Source organism: Schistocerca serialis, chromosome 4 (genome assembly GCF_023864345.2).
Source record: "Schistocerca serialis cubense isolate TAMUIC-IGC-003099 chromosome 4, iqSchSeri2.2, whole genome shotgun sequence".
NCBI lineage: Eukaryota > Metazoa > Arthropoda > Insecta > Orthoptera > Acrididae > Schistocerca > Schistocerca serialis.
In genome coordinates, this window is record NC_064641.1 from 417,546,271 (window position 1) to 417,558,573 (window position 12,303).

The 12,303-nt window shown below is 48.9% G+C and overlaps 1 long non-coding RNA gene and 1 pseudogene across 1 annotated transcript in view; both read left to right on the forward strand.

Moving 5' to 3' along the window:
- Positions 1 to 12,303, forward strand: part of LOC126474986 (uncharacterized) — a 490,806-nt gene that overhangs the window by 311,311 nt on the left and 167,192 nt on the right. The gene's annotated exons all lie outside the window — the stretch shown is intronic.
- LOC126476490 (5.8S ribosomal RNA) lies at positions 2,093 to 2,247 on the forward strand (annotated as a pseudogene).

A 12,303-nucleotide genomic window follows, 5' to 3' on the forward strand; every position in this document is an offset into this window, starting at 1 on the left:
AACTTTTTTTTTTGAAGAAAAAAAAACAGAGATCCGACCAGAGATGGAAGGGACGCTTTTATTAGACCAAAACCAATCGGTCGGCTCGTCCGGTCCGTTTGCCTTGGTGACTCTGAATAACTTTGGGCTAATCGCACGGTCCTCTTACTGTCGACGCATCTTTCACATGCCTGCCTTATCAACTGTCGATGGTAGGTTCTGCGCCTACCATGGTTGTAACGGTTAATGGGGAATCATAGTTCGACTCCGGAGAGGGAGCCTGAGAAACAGCTACCACATCCAAGGAAGGCAGCAGGCGCGCAAATTACCCACTCCCGGAACGTGGAGGTAGTGACAAAAAATAACGATACGGGACTCATCTGGGCCCTGTAATCAGAATGAGTACACTATAAATCCTTTAACGAGTATCTATTGGAGGGCAAGTCTGGTGCCAGCAGCCGTGGTAATTCCAGCTCCAATAGCGTATATTAAAGTTGTTGCGGTTAAAAAGCTTGTAGTTGGATTTGTGTCCCACGCTGTTGGTTCACCGCCCGTCGGTGTTTAACTGGCATGTATTGTGGGACGTCCGGACGGTGGGGCAGCCAAAGGCGTGCGACTGCCTCGTTCGTGCTCGTGCATCCTGAGGCAGACTCCATTGAAATCCTACCAGGGTGCTCTTTACTGAGTGACTCGGTGGGCCGGCACGTTTATGTTGAACAAATTAGAGTGCTTAAAGCAGGCAAGCCCACCTGAATACTGTGTGCATGGAATAATGGAGTAGGACCTCGGTTCTATTTTGTTGGTTTTCGGAACCTGAGGTAATGATTAATAGGGACAGGCAGGGGCATTCGTATTGCGACTTTAGAGGTGAAATTCTTGGATCGTCGCAAGACGAACAGAAGCGAAAGCATTTGCCAAGTATATTTTCATTACTCAAGAACGAAAGTTAGAGGTTCGAAGGCGATCAGATACCGCCCTAGTTCTAACCATAATTGATGCCAGCCAGCGATCCGCTGCAGGTCCTCCGATAACTCAGCGGGGAGCCTCCGGGAAACCAAAGCTTTTGGGTTCCGGGGAAGTATGGTTGCAAATCTGAAAAGGAATTGACGGTAGGGCACCACCAGGAGTAGAGCCTGCAGCTTAATTAGACTCAACATGGGAAACCTCACCAGGCACAGACACCGGAAGGATTGACAGATTGATAGCTCTTTCTTGATTCGGTGGTTGGTGGTGCATGGCCGTTCTTAGTTGGTGGAGCGATTTGTCTGGTTATTTCCGATAACGAACGAGACTCTAGCCTGCTAACTAGTCACGTAACATCCTTAGTGCTGTCAGCGATTACTTTTCTTCTTAGAGGGACAGGCGGCTTCTAGCTACACAAAAATGAGCAATAACAGGTCTGTGATGCCCTTAGATGTTCTGGGCCGCACGCGCGCTACACTGAAAGAATCAGCGTGTCTTCCTAGGCCGAAATGTCGGGGTAAACCGCTGAACCTCCTGCATGCTAGGGATTGGCGCTTGCAATTGTTCCCCATGAACGAGGAATTCCCAGTAAGCGCGAGTCATAAGCTCGCGTTGATTACGTCCCTGCCCTTTGTACACACCGCCCGTCGCTACTACCGATTGAATGATTTAGTGAGGTCTTCGGACTGGTACGCGGCATCGACTCTGTCGTTGCCGATGCTACCGGAAAGATGACCAAACTTGATTTAGAGGAAGTAAAAGTCGTAACAAGGTTTCCGTAGGTGAACCTGCGAAAGGATCATGGCCGACTAGACTGCATGTCTTCCGATGTGCGTGTCGTGTCGCGCTACACGCTCCCTCTACGGCAGCAGCCGTGCGCCGCGTGCGGAACCACGCGTGCTCCTCAAAACAAACGGAAATGTTGTGTTGTACGAGCGCTGAAGCTCTGAAGCGGCTGGCCTGAGGCACCTGGCTTCTAGCGCCGTTTTTGATTGACTTTCGCCTGAGTGCCTGTCCGCTTCTGTGTGGAGCCGTACGACGCCCATCGGCCATGAGGCCGTTGGACAAATTACTGGAACAGGGGCCGTCAAACGCCTGAGTCCCGCCTATGCAACTGTTTTGAAAGAGCTACTGGAAACTAAAAAAAGATCACTCCGGTCGGTGGATCACTCGGCTCGTGGGTCGATGAAGAACGCAGCAAATTGCGCGTCGACATGTGAACTGCAGGACACATGAACTTCGGAGTTTCGAACGCACATTGCGGTCCATGGATTCCGTTCCCAGGCCACGTCAGGCTGAGGGTCGGTTACGTATACTGAAGCGCGTGGCGTTTGCCACGCTTCGGAGACCTGGGAGGGTCGTGGCCGCCTGTGGGGCCGGCCGCGTCTCCTTAAACGTGCGATACACGAACGTCGCATGGCCATTCGCATACCGGTGCTGTCTCGGTAGCGTGCACAGCCGGCTGACGGTGTGGCGTGCGACACCTCGTACAACGACCTCAGAGCAGGTGAGACTACCCGATGAATCTAAGCATATAACTAAGCGGAGGGAAAGAAACTAACAAGGAATCCCCCCAGTAGCAGCGAGCGAACAGGGAAGTGTCCAGCACCGAACCCCGCAGGCTGCCGCCTGTCATGGCATGTGGTGTTTGGGAGGGTCCACTACTCGGACGCCTCGCGCCGAGCCCAAGTCCAACTGAATGAGGCTACGGCACATAGAGGGTGCCAGACCATAGCGGCTGGTGCGAGCATCGGCGGGGCCTCTCCGTCGAGTCGGGTTGCTTGAGAGTGCAGCTCGAAGTGGGTGGTAAACTCCATCTGAGACTAAATATCACCACGAGACCGAAGGCGAACAAGTACCATGAGGGAAAGTTGAAAAGAACTTCGAAGAGAGAGTTCAAAAGTACGTGAAACCGTTCTGAGCTAAACGTGAGAAGTCCGAAAGGTCGAACGGGTGAGATTCACGCCCATCCGGCCATTGGCCCCCGCCCTCGGCAGATGGGGCTGGCCGCCCGCACGGAGCAATCCGCGGGCCTCTGTCAGCGGGTGTTGGCAGAGCCCTGGTGTCCTGGCTGGCTTCTCTGTGGTATATCTGGAGGAGTCGATCCGCCCCTTTGGGCGCTCAGGCTCCCGGCAAGCGCGCGCGGTACTTCCCGGATGACAGACCTACCTGGCCTGCTCCCGAATCCGGGCCGCTGTTGGCTCGGGATGCTCTCGGGCGGAATAATCGCTCCCGTCAGCAGCGCTTCAGCTTTGGACAATTACGCGACCTGTCTTGAAACATGGACCAAGGAGTGTAACATGTGCGCGAATCACTGGGCTGTATGAAACCTAAAGGAGTAATGAAAGTGAAGGTCTCGCCTTGCGCGGGCCGAGGGAGGATGGGCTTCCCCACCCTTCACGGGGCAGCAGCCTCCGCACTCCTGGGGCATCTCGTGCTCATTGCGAGGTGAGGCGAACCAAGAGCGTACACGTTGGGACCTGAAAGATGGTGAACTATGCCTGGCCAGGACGAAGTCAGGGGAAAACCTGATGGAGGTCCGTAGCGATTCTGACTTGCAAATCGATCGTCGGAGCTGGGTATAGGGGCGATAGACTAATGGAACCATCTAGTACCTGGTTCCCCCCGAAGTTTCCCTCAGGATAGCTGGTGCTCGAACGAGTGTCATGCAGTAAAGCGAATGATTAGAGGCCTTGCGATCGAGACGACCTCAGCCTATTCTCAAACTTTAAATGGGTGAGATCTCCGGCTTGCTTGATATGCTGAAGCCACGAGCAAACGACTCGGATCAGAGTGCCAAGTGGGCCAGTTTTGCTAAGCAGAACTGGCGCTGTGGGATAAACCAAACGCCGAGTTAAGGCGCCTGAATCGACGCTCATGGGAAACCAAGAAAGGCGTTGGTTGCTTAAGACAGCAGGACAGTGGCCATGGAAGTCGGAATCCACTAAGGAGTGTGTAAAAACTCACCTGCCGAAGCAACTAGCCCTGAAAGTAGATGGCGCTGAAGCGTCGTGCCTATACTCGGCCGTCAGTCTGGCAGTCATGGGCGGTCCTTGCGGCCGGCCGCGAAACCCTGACGAGAAGGAGGGTCGCGGCGGTGGGCGCAGAAGAGTCTGGGCATGAGCCTGCCTGGAGCCGCCGTCGGTGCAGATCTTGGTGGTAGTAGCAAATACTCCAGCCAGGCACTGGAGGGCTGATGCGGTGAAGGGTTTCGGGATAAGGATTGGCTCTGATGATCGGGGCATGTCGGGCTTGTTCGGGAAGTGGGTCAGCGCTAACATGCCGGACCTGGGCGTGGTGAGTGCCTTAGGGGTGCCGGTAAGTGCAGGCGTTTAGCGCGGGCGTGTTCTGCTCTCGCCGTTGGCCGGCCTCGTGCTGGTTGGCGGTGCAGGATGCACGCGCTTGCGCGGCGTTCGCGCCCCGGTGCTTCAACCTGCGTGCAGGATCCAAGCACGGTCCCGTGCCTTGGCCTCCCACGGATCTTCCTTGCTGCGAAGCCGCGTTCGCCTTAGCATGCTCCTCCGGGGGCGCGCGGGTGCACGGATTCACTTCGGCCGCCATTCAATTATCAACTCAGTATTGGCCCAGCTGGGGGAATCCGATTGTCTAATTAAAACAAAGCATTGCGATGGCCCTAGCGGGTGTTGAGGCAATGTGATTTCTGCCCAGTGCTCTGAATGTCAACGTGAAGAAATTCAAGCAAACACGGGTAAACAGTGGGAATAATTATGACTCTCCCCTGCTGACATCCGACCTATCACAGTGTGTTTGGTGCTGACCAAGGTCTTTCACAAGGTTCTGGTTGGCCGCCTTATGTGCCACTGTGCCTTGGATGGTCGTCAGCGGGCTTTCATCCCACAAGATGGGATGCTTCACAACAGCTTTCTTCTGGATCTGGCACGGAACGCTGCCTGCTTGCTGTATGTAGCATCGCTGGATGTGTCAAAGGCCTTAGACTCGCTGGCCCTTGGTGCCCTAGGTCCTGTGCTGTGGGCCCATGGTCTGCCGGTCGAGTTCATTGACTACATCCTGGGGTGCTATGAGGCAGGCATGATGGTTATCAGCGTTGCTGGGAAGTCGTCAGGTCTAGTGCGGCGTTCGAGGAGTGTGCGGCAAGGTGATCCCTTATCCCCCATCCTCTTCAACATGTCTATAGACATCCTCCTTTCCCGTCTTCCTGAGCATGTTGGTGCCCATATTCTCGGCCGAAGAATAAATGCTACTGCGTTCGCAGATGATCTTCTTCTGTTCTCCGAGACGAAGGATGGATTGCAGGAGCTAATCACCATCGCTACAGCGGCCCTGGGTGACCTCAGTCTCGATATCAACCCAAGGAAGTGCTTCTCTCTCGCCCTGGTTGCATCAGGTCGGGAGAAGAAGATAAAGGTTGATGAGTCAGTCATCTTTTGTGGAGGTAATAACAACATACCGGCGCTGGCGATGTGAGATATCTTTAAGTACTTAAGGCTGCAATTCACCACATGTGGGCGCAGCCTTTTCCATTTTCGGCGGGAGGTCGAGAAACAGTTGGACATCATCAGGAGGGCACCACTTAAACCTCAGCAAAGACTCTTTTCCCTTTGCTCAGTTATTCTGCCAGGCATTTTTCATGGCCTGGCCCTGGGAAGGACACGTTTAAGGGCCCTGTCGTCCTTCGATGTTTGCGTGCGCAAAGCCATTAGACCCTGGCTCCACCTGCCAGCGGACACCCCTGTTGGGTACTTTCGTGCTCCTGTCTCTCATGGGGGTCTAGGGGTCCTGGCAGCTCGCTGGCTGGGTCCTCTTCTCCGGAGGAGGCACCTTGCAAGGATGGAAGGACTGGGTATGGCTGCTGACGATACCTCCCTGGATTCCCTCAGATGAAAAATCCATCAGTTGGATAATGCCTTACGATGGAATGGCGACGTTATTAAATCCAGCTACTAACTGGGTCGGTGTTGGGCTGAGCGCCTGCACTCATCAGTCGACGGCGCTGCTTTGCGGAAGTCTGCCCAAACACCAGGGCAGCACTGCTGGGTGTCTAACATTCGGCAGTTTGTCACAAGCCGTGACTATATCTCCTGCCTTCGTGCTAGGATTAATGCCCTGCCTACTCAGGCACGGCTGCTACGTGGGCGGGAGGGTGACACAAGGTGCCGGGGAGGCTGCAACGCCACAGAGACAGCCAACCGTGTCATCCAGGAGTGTTGGAGGAGCGACGGGGCCCGCATTGCCCGGCATGACGCTGTAGCGTCCTACCTGGTTCGAGGCCTACGTTGGAGAGGCTATGAAGTTCTTTTGGAGCCTCACCTGCAGACATCAGAAAGATTGAAGAAGCCTGATGTCGTGGCAGTCCGTGGCGAAACAGCATATATTATTGACGCCCAGGCGATCGGCGATAGCCTCGACCTCGACCGTTTTCATAGGGAGAAGGTCGCAATCTATGACAAGCAGGCCGTCCATGCAGAGGTGCGAGAGCTTTTTCTGGCAGTCCGAGATATCAACACCACGTCAGCAACCATCAATTGGCGTGGAGTCTGGCCATTCACGTCTGTGGGTATGATGGGTATCGCTGAAACAACCGCTTAGTGGCTGTATCGATCGTCGCTATCACCGATTCACCTCCAACGTGAACAAACGCTCAACGATGGATTTCCAGTTCATTTGCGTATCTTCGGCAGCAAATGTAGACGTTCATCGCCATTTGCAAATTCAACTATTCTTGCATGCCTGTATATTGTGTGTCACGACACGCTACATCAGCCCAAAAACACGCAGCGAAGTGTGCACGACGAGAGAACACGTGGAAGGTGGCTCGGTACGCATGCAATGTCCATTGCGCGACCGACTGTCAACCGGCCTCTGTAGCGTGTCGCAGATGTGGAATGTGGTGCACCATGGTATCACGTTGTGTGGGAAAATACGACTGAATCGGAGTACACGCGTCACTATATTAACAGATGGCTCACGCTAATCCACGTCCAGGGCGACACGTAATCCGTTCGTCCGTTCCCCCCCCCCCCCTCCCCCCACACGTTTCTACGGCGTACCACAGTGCAATCTAGCTATAATGGGGAGACGAGACAAATAGCATCGTGCACAATATATGGACCTTGGGGTTCGCCGTTGTTGGGTGCAGCCATTGAACGGTCACACATGTGCCACGGTGTATGATTCAGTACGTAACGACCGATGTTCAGTACAGCTGTGGGTGAGGCTTACGACATCAGCGGACAGTGGACACAGGCCATACCACGATGTACACTGATTGTGTCAGCATGCGAATGCCAGTGAACAGCTGTGAAACTCATTGAACACGCAAACTCCTCACTGACCAGCTTGAGAAGGCAGGAGGGCGATTTACGTCCAGCCGCAGTACGTATTACAGTCGACAGTGTAAGAATCTGCAAAGTAATCAACACTTGCAAGGTGTTGACGGTAGCGAACAATGTTGGAGGGTTGCTGTTAGGCAATTCTACATTAACGATTCGCATTACAATTACAGGCACAATGTGGGTTAGGTTAAGGCACAATGTGGGTTAGGTTAAGGCACAACTTCGGTTAGGTTAAGGCACAACATCAGTTAGGTTATGGCACATCTTTGGTTAGGTTAAGGCACAACTTGGGTTAAGTTAAGGCAGAACTTGGGTTAGGTTCAGGCACAACGTGGGTTAGGTTAAGGGACATCCTGGGTTAGTTTAAGGGACACCTTGGGTTAGGTTAAGGGACATCTTGGGTTAGGTTAAGGCACATCTTGGGTTAGGTTAAGGGAGGTCTTGGGTTAGGTTAAGGGACATGTTGGGTTAGGTTAAGGGATATCTTGGGTTAGGTTAAGGGGCATCTTGGGGTAACGGTCAGTGTATGGGGCTAGGGTTCGTTCATAGTGAGGATAGTTGGTGGCTACCTCAAGCAACGCCAGATATGTCAAGTCAGGATGCACGTTTGGCTGATGTAAGGTGGTGCGTCAGTTCCATGCCTTTACCAGGAGAGAGTTTCATTCCTGGTATTGTCTGTGTTGTGGCACAAGGTATTGTGGTGACGTTGGGTGCACCACTGTGTAGGACATGTGTGGGTGTTGGTGGGTGATTTGAGCAATGTTGCTTGTGTGTGGAGTGGGACATTCTGTCTTATTAGTGGACGTCACGTTCTGGTTGTCATAGTTGGGATGGTGTTATGTGGTGGAGAGGATGCACTGGGTGTTGTTCCATGCTAGTTCTTTGGTGTTGTGGCTGTGTCTGTTACAGGCAAAGTGTACTGTGTGATAGAGTGTCTGGGTGAAGTGGGGTTCACATTGTGTTCGCCAACTTAGAGCATGTATAAGGACAATTTTTTTTTTTTTTTCAAATTTGTGAAACATACATAACCCACTTTCTGACACTTTTGAGAGGGTGTATTAGGACTAGCTATCTCTGCTATTAGTACTACAGAAGTGGGTTATTAATACATGCACACTATCTATTTATTACGCAACATTGTGCACTATATGAATGATCGGCCTCTTAGCCTCTCTGGAATCTTGCCAGAGAGTTCCCCTTCCCTAGCCACATGGAGGCAGGCTGCTGCTACTAGAAGAAACCACTCCATTTATACTACTCTTTTATTACCCCCACCACCATACTGATCTAACTACAACTACTACAATTCAAAGACATAAACAAACGTAGTATTTACATATTTACAATTGCGCATTAGAGCTGAAGCGTATTTATCCTCTCTCAAGGTAGGCTCGCTGGGCCTCCCTTGAGATTTTATTCACTAGTTTTACGACATTGTTAAACATTTCGCCATTTGTTAGTATATCATTTATATCCCTTGTCTGCAGAAGCTGTCTCTCAACTGATCCTGGCGATCCTGCGTGGGCAACACAGTCACACTCCGGTGTTGGCCTTTTACCTATTTTATGCAGGTACGTGGGGTAGGGACCGTTGCCTGTAAGGAAGTGGACTAGGCCCTGTGAGGGCTTCATTATCTTGTTCTTTAGTCATTCCTTTACTGTGGGTAGAAACCCATGGACTCTACGGCCTGTACTGGACCCATCCCATTCGTCCTGCCAAATGTCAAGCATTTTTTCGCAGATGGATTTGACACTTACCAGAGGAGTGCCCATTATATTTTTCGCCATGTCGATGTTCTGTTTGCGCAGCCAATAAGAGGCTGTGTGCTGCCTTATTATCAGGTCTAGTGGACATAGATCCATAATTACCAACAGTGCATCTGTTGGACTTGTGTTGAATGCTCCAATACATCTCAACAGAACGTTCCTCAGTATTCGCCTGACAGCAGCGGCAGGCCGCACCAGAGCTAGCCTGTGTGCCCACACACTGGATGCGTGCCCTACTATTGCTTCCAATATACTGTTGTGATAGATATTTATTGCCTTTTATGGCAGATGAAACCTTCTTTGTCCAATTGATATTATCTTATTGAACAGAGCAAATCACTTTGTCGTTATTTGCTCAATATGCAGAATCAAACTCCAATTCTCATCTAGATATACCCCTAGGTAATGGGCATATCTCTGTCGCGACACTGCCTGGCCATTAATTTTGACTGTTGGGTCCCTATTTAACTTGCCTTTTAAGAGCATATATAGCGATTTTTGTGGTGCAATAGACATTTTAGTCTTCTCACACCAGTTGGTTAACAGTCCAAAAGCCAGTCGTGATCGGTCTTCAATCACATTGCGAGTGTCACCTCCCACTAGAATTGCGAGACCATCTGCATAAACAATGACACCCAGAACTGCAGTCTCTCACTGCGGGATGTTCAACAATGATTCCATGTTCATATCCCAGAAAATAAGACCACACACTGATCCCTGGGGACAACCATGGGATACTCTTTTAAATACGACGGCTCGAGGAGCCGTTATTTTAGCAGTTCTTCCATCATATAGGGACATTTTTTTTTTCATTTAAACACTACAGAGTAGCCCACCACCTGGGTTAACAAGGTGGGTCGTGTGCTACTTAAAACAAGTAACAAGCCAGGCAGTGTTTGGTCTCTTAGCCGAAATGACTGCTTGCAAGTTATGTCAGCTTGACAAGTCCCCATTCTGTTACTGTCCCTATCACATGGTGGCGGAACTTTTCTAATGTTTCTGCCCTGGCTGTTGCTCTGTGTGTTAGTACGCTAATTATTACAGTGAGTGAGGTTTATCTGCAAACTAATTGATAAAAAAATAATATAATTATTTAAATATAAAATGAAACAAATAAAATATAAAAAGAAATATACATGAAAGAAAACAAAGAAAATGAATTCTAAGCTATAGGGTGCCTACAGAGAACCGGGTTTGTGCTGCTACAATTTTAGAGTACAATTTAAACATATGCCCCAATTTTGAAGTGGGCTGGATTTATCTATGTAAGATTATAAGTGATATTAGAATTTTACATGAAACATGGTAGCATAATGAATATTAAAATAACTTGCATAAACAATCTTAGATACAGGAAAAATTAAATTGAAGTATGAGATAACATACAAGTTATCAATTTTTAGAAGTAAGTGAATATCAAAGTTAATATAATGAATAAAAGGAATATGATTATACTTAGAGTAAAGAAAATAAGTTTCTGATTCTCTCACATGCAATTCCGAAATGTGAAGGCTATGTATGTGGCTGTAGACTGACCATAACTAGATTCCTCTATGTGACATTAAAAATGAGATTACAAAAACAGAAAAACAACATTAATATATCATAAAAGCTAGAAGACTATATAGACAAATCAAAAATAAGTTGCATGGAAGTTTAAATTATGATAATTTAAAAGTAAAATTACTTAAATTAATACAAGTAAGTCCAGTATATGTAGCAAGACAAGTAACAAGGTTGTGAGCCAGGAAGGGGAATCCACATGAATGTCCATTAAGATCTCTGTTGCTCTATAAGACAAAACTGGGAACCTACAGTGTATGTTAAATGAAGTACATCAACAGTATGTGTGACACAGTCATTGTGAGTTAGGCCCATCTATATCCATATGGTATTGATCAATATCTATTTCGCAGCTCTTCTACACCTTCCGTCAGAATTAAACCATGTCTGTTCTATTGTCTGCGTCACTGTCAGAGCTTGTATCTTCCCAAGTAATGTGTTGAGGTTCTGTCTCTGTCTGTATTCTTGTTCTGGCAGTAGGATGTTGATTTTTGTATATATCAAGCAGTGTCATTGACACTGAGTCAGCCAGACTATTTAAGGTCTTCCATTTATCTGGGTCCCAAAGGACCGCACTTACCTCATCATCTCTTATTGTAGGTCGTTCATGGTCGAGTAGATTACACCTTAGCACAACATGTTCAGGCGTTCCAAGAATGCCACATGTGCAAATCTTTGTTTGCCTTACTCCCATACAGTGTAGATGTGTTGGATATGGTCCATGCCCAGTCAAGTAGTGAACCATGCCACGACTTGGCTCCACATGTTTTAGTTTTAACCTCTCAAATACTTTTGGAAAAAAGGAAAACACACGCCGCCCTTTGTCTGATGTCTCCGATTCTCTTTGCCACGTGTCTAACTTCCATTTGTCTAGCTGTTGCTTGGTTTGTATGTTTTCTCCTGTTATTTGGAAAACCGTTTCGAAGTCACCATTTTTCAACCAGTATGAGGCAGCTCTACAGCGAATAGTGAGGTCTATTAGGCATGTTCCTAGGACCACATACAGGGCCTCAACAGGTGTTGTGCTAATCGCCCCTGACATCCTAAGTAATACACTTCTTTGCCCTCTCCTGACTATTGTTTTATAAGTTACTAAACAGACGAGGTGCCCAGGCACTTGCTGCAAAACATGCGATAGACTCAAATAGTGCCATGTGATACATTCGCATCGTCATCAATGGTAATCTGAAATGCACTGAGTTTAATCTCGCACGTTTATGCATAATTTTAGCAGCTTTGTCAACAGTGCGCCTTATGTGTTCTTTGACGGAGAGCCGTTCATCTAGATGGAGTCCTAAATATCTTGCTACCTGTTTCCTTTGTATATTAATATTATTGAATATTATACTAGGATTTCGCTGGAGTATTCCCTTGAGCAATAAGTAAACTGTTTTATTTCCTGCTATTTTCAATTTGTTCTGATTACAGCAGTGATTGATCATCCGTAGTGTTAGCATACATTTATTTTCCAATTGCAGTCTAGATGGTGCAGAAACAACAACCAAAAGATCATCTGCATAAGCGACAACGCCTCCTACAAGTGTGTCCCTATGCAAGATGTCCAATAGGGGCTCACTCGCTATATCCCAAAAAATAGGACCACACATTGATCCCTGTGGACATCCCTTGGTTACTCTCTTATCCACCTTCTGTGTTCCTGCTTTCCATTCTACAATTCTTCCCCTACAGTACCCCATAAAACTAGAATACAGGGCAGT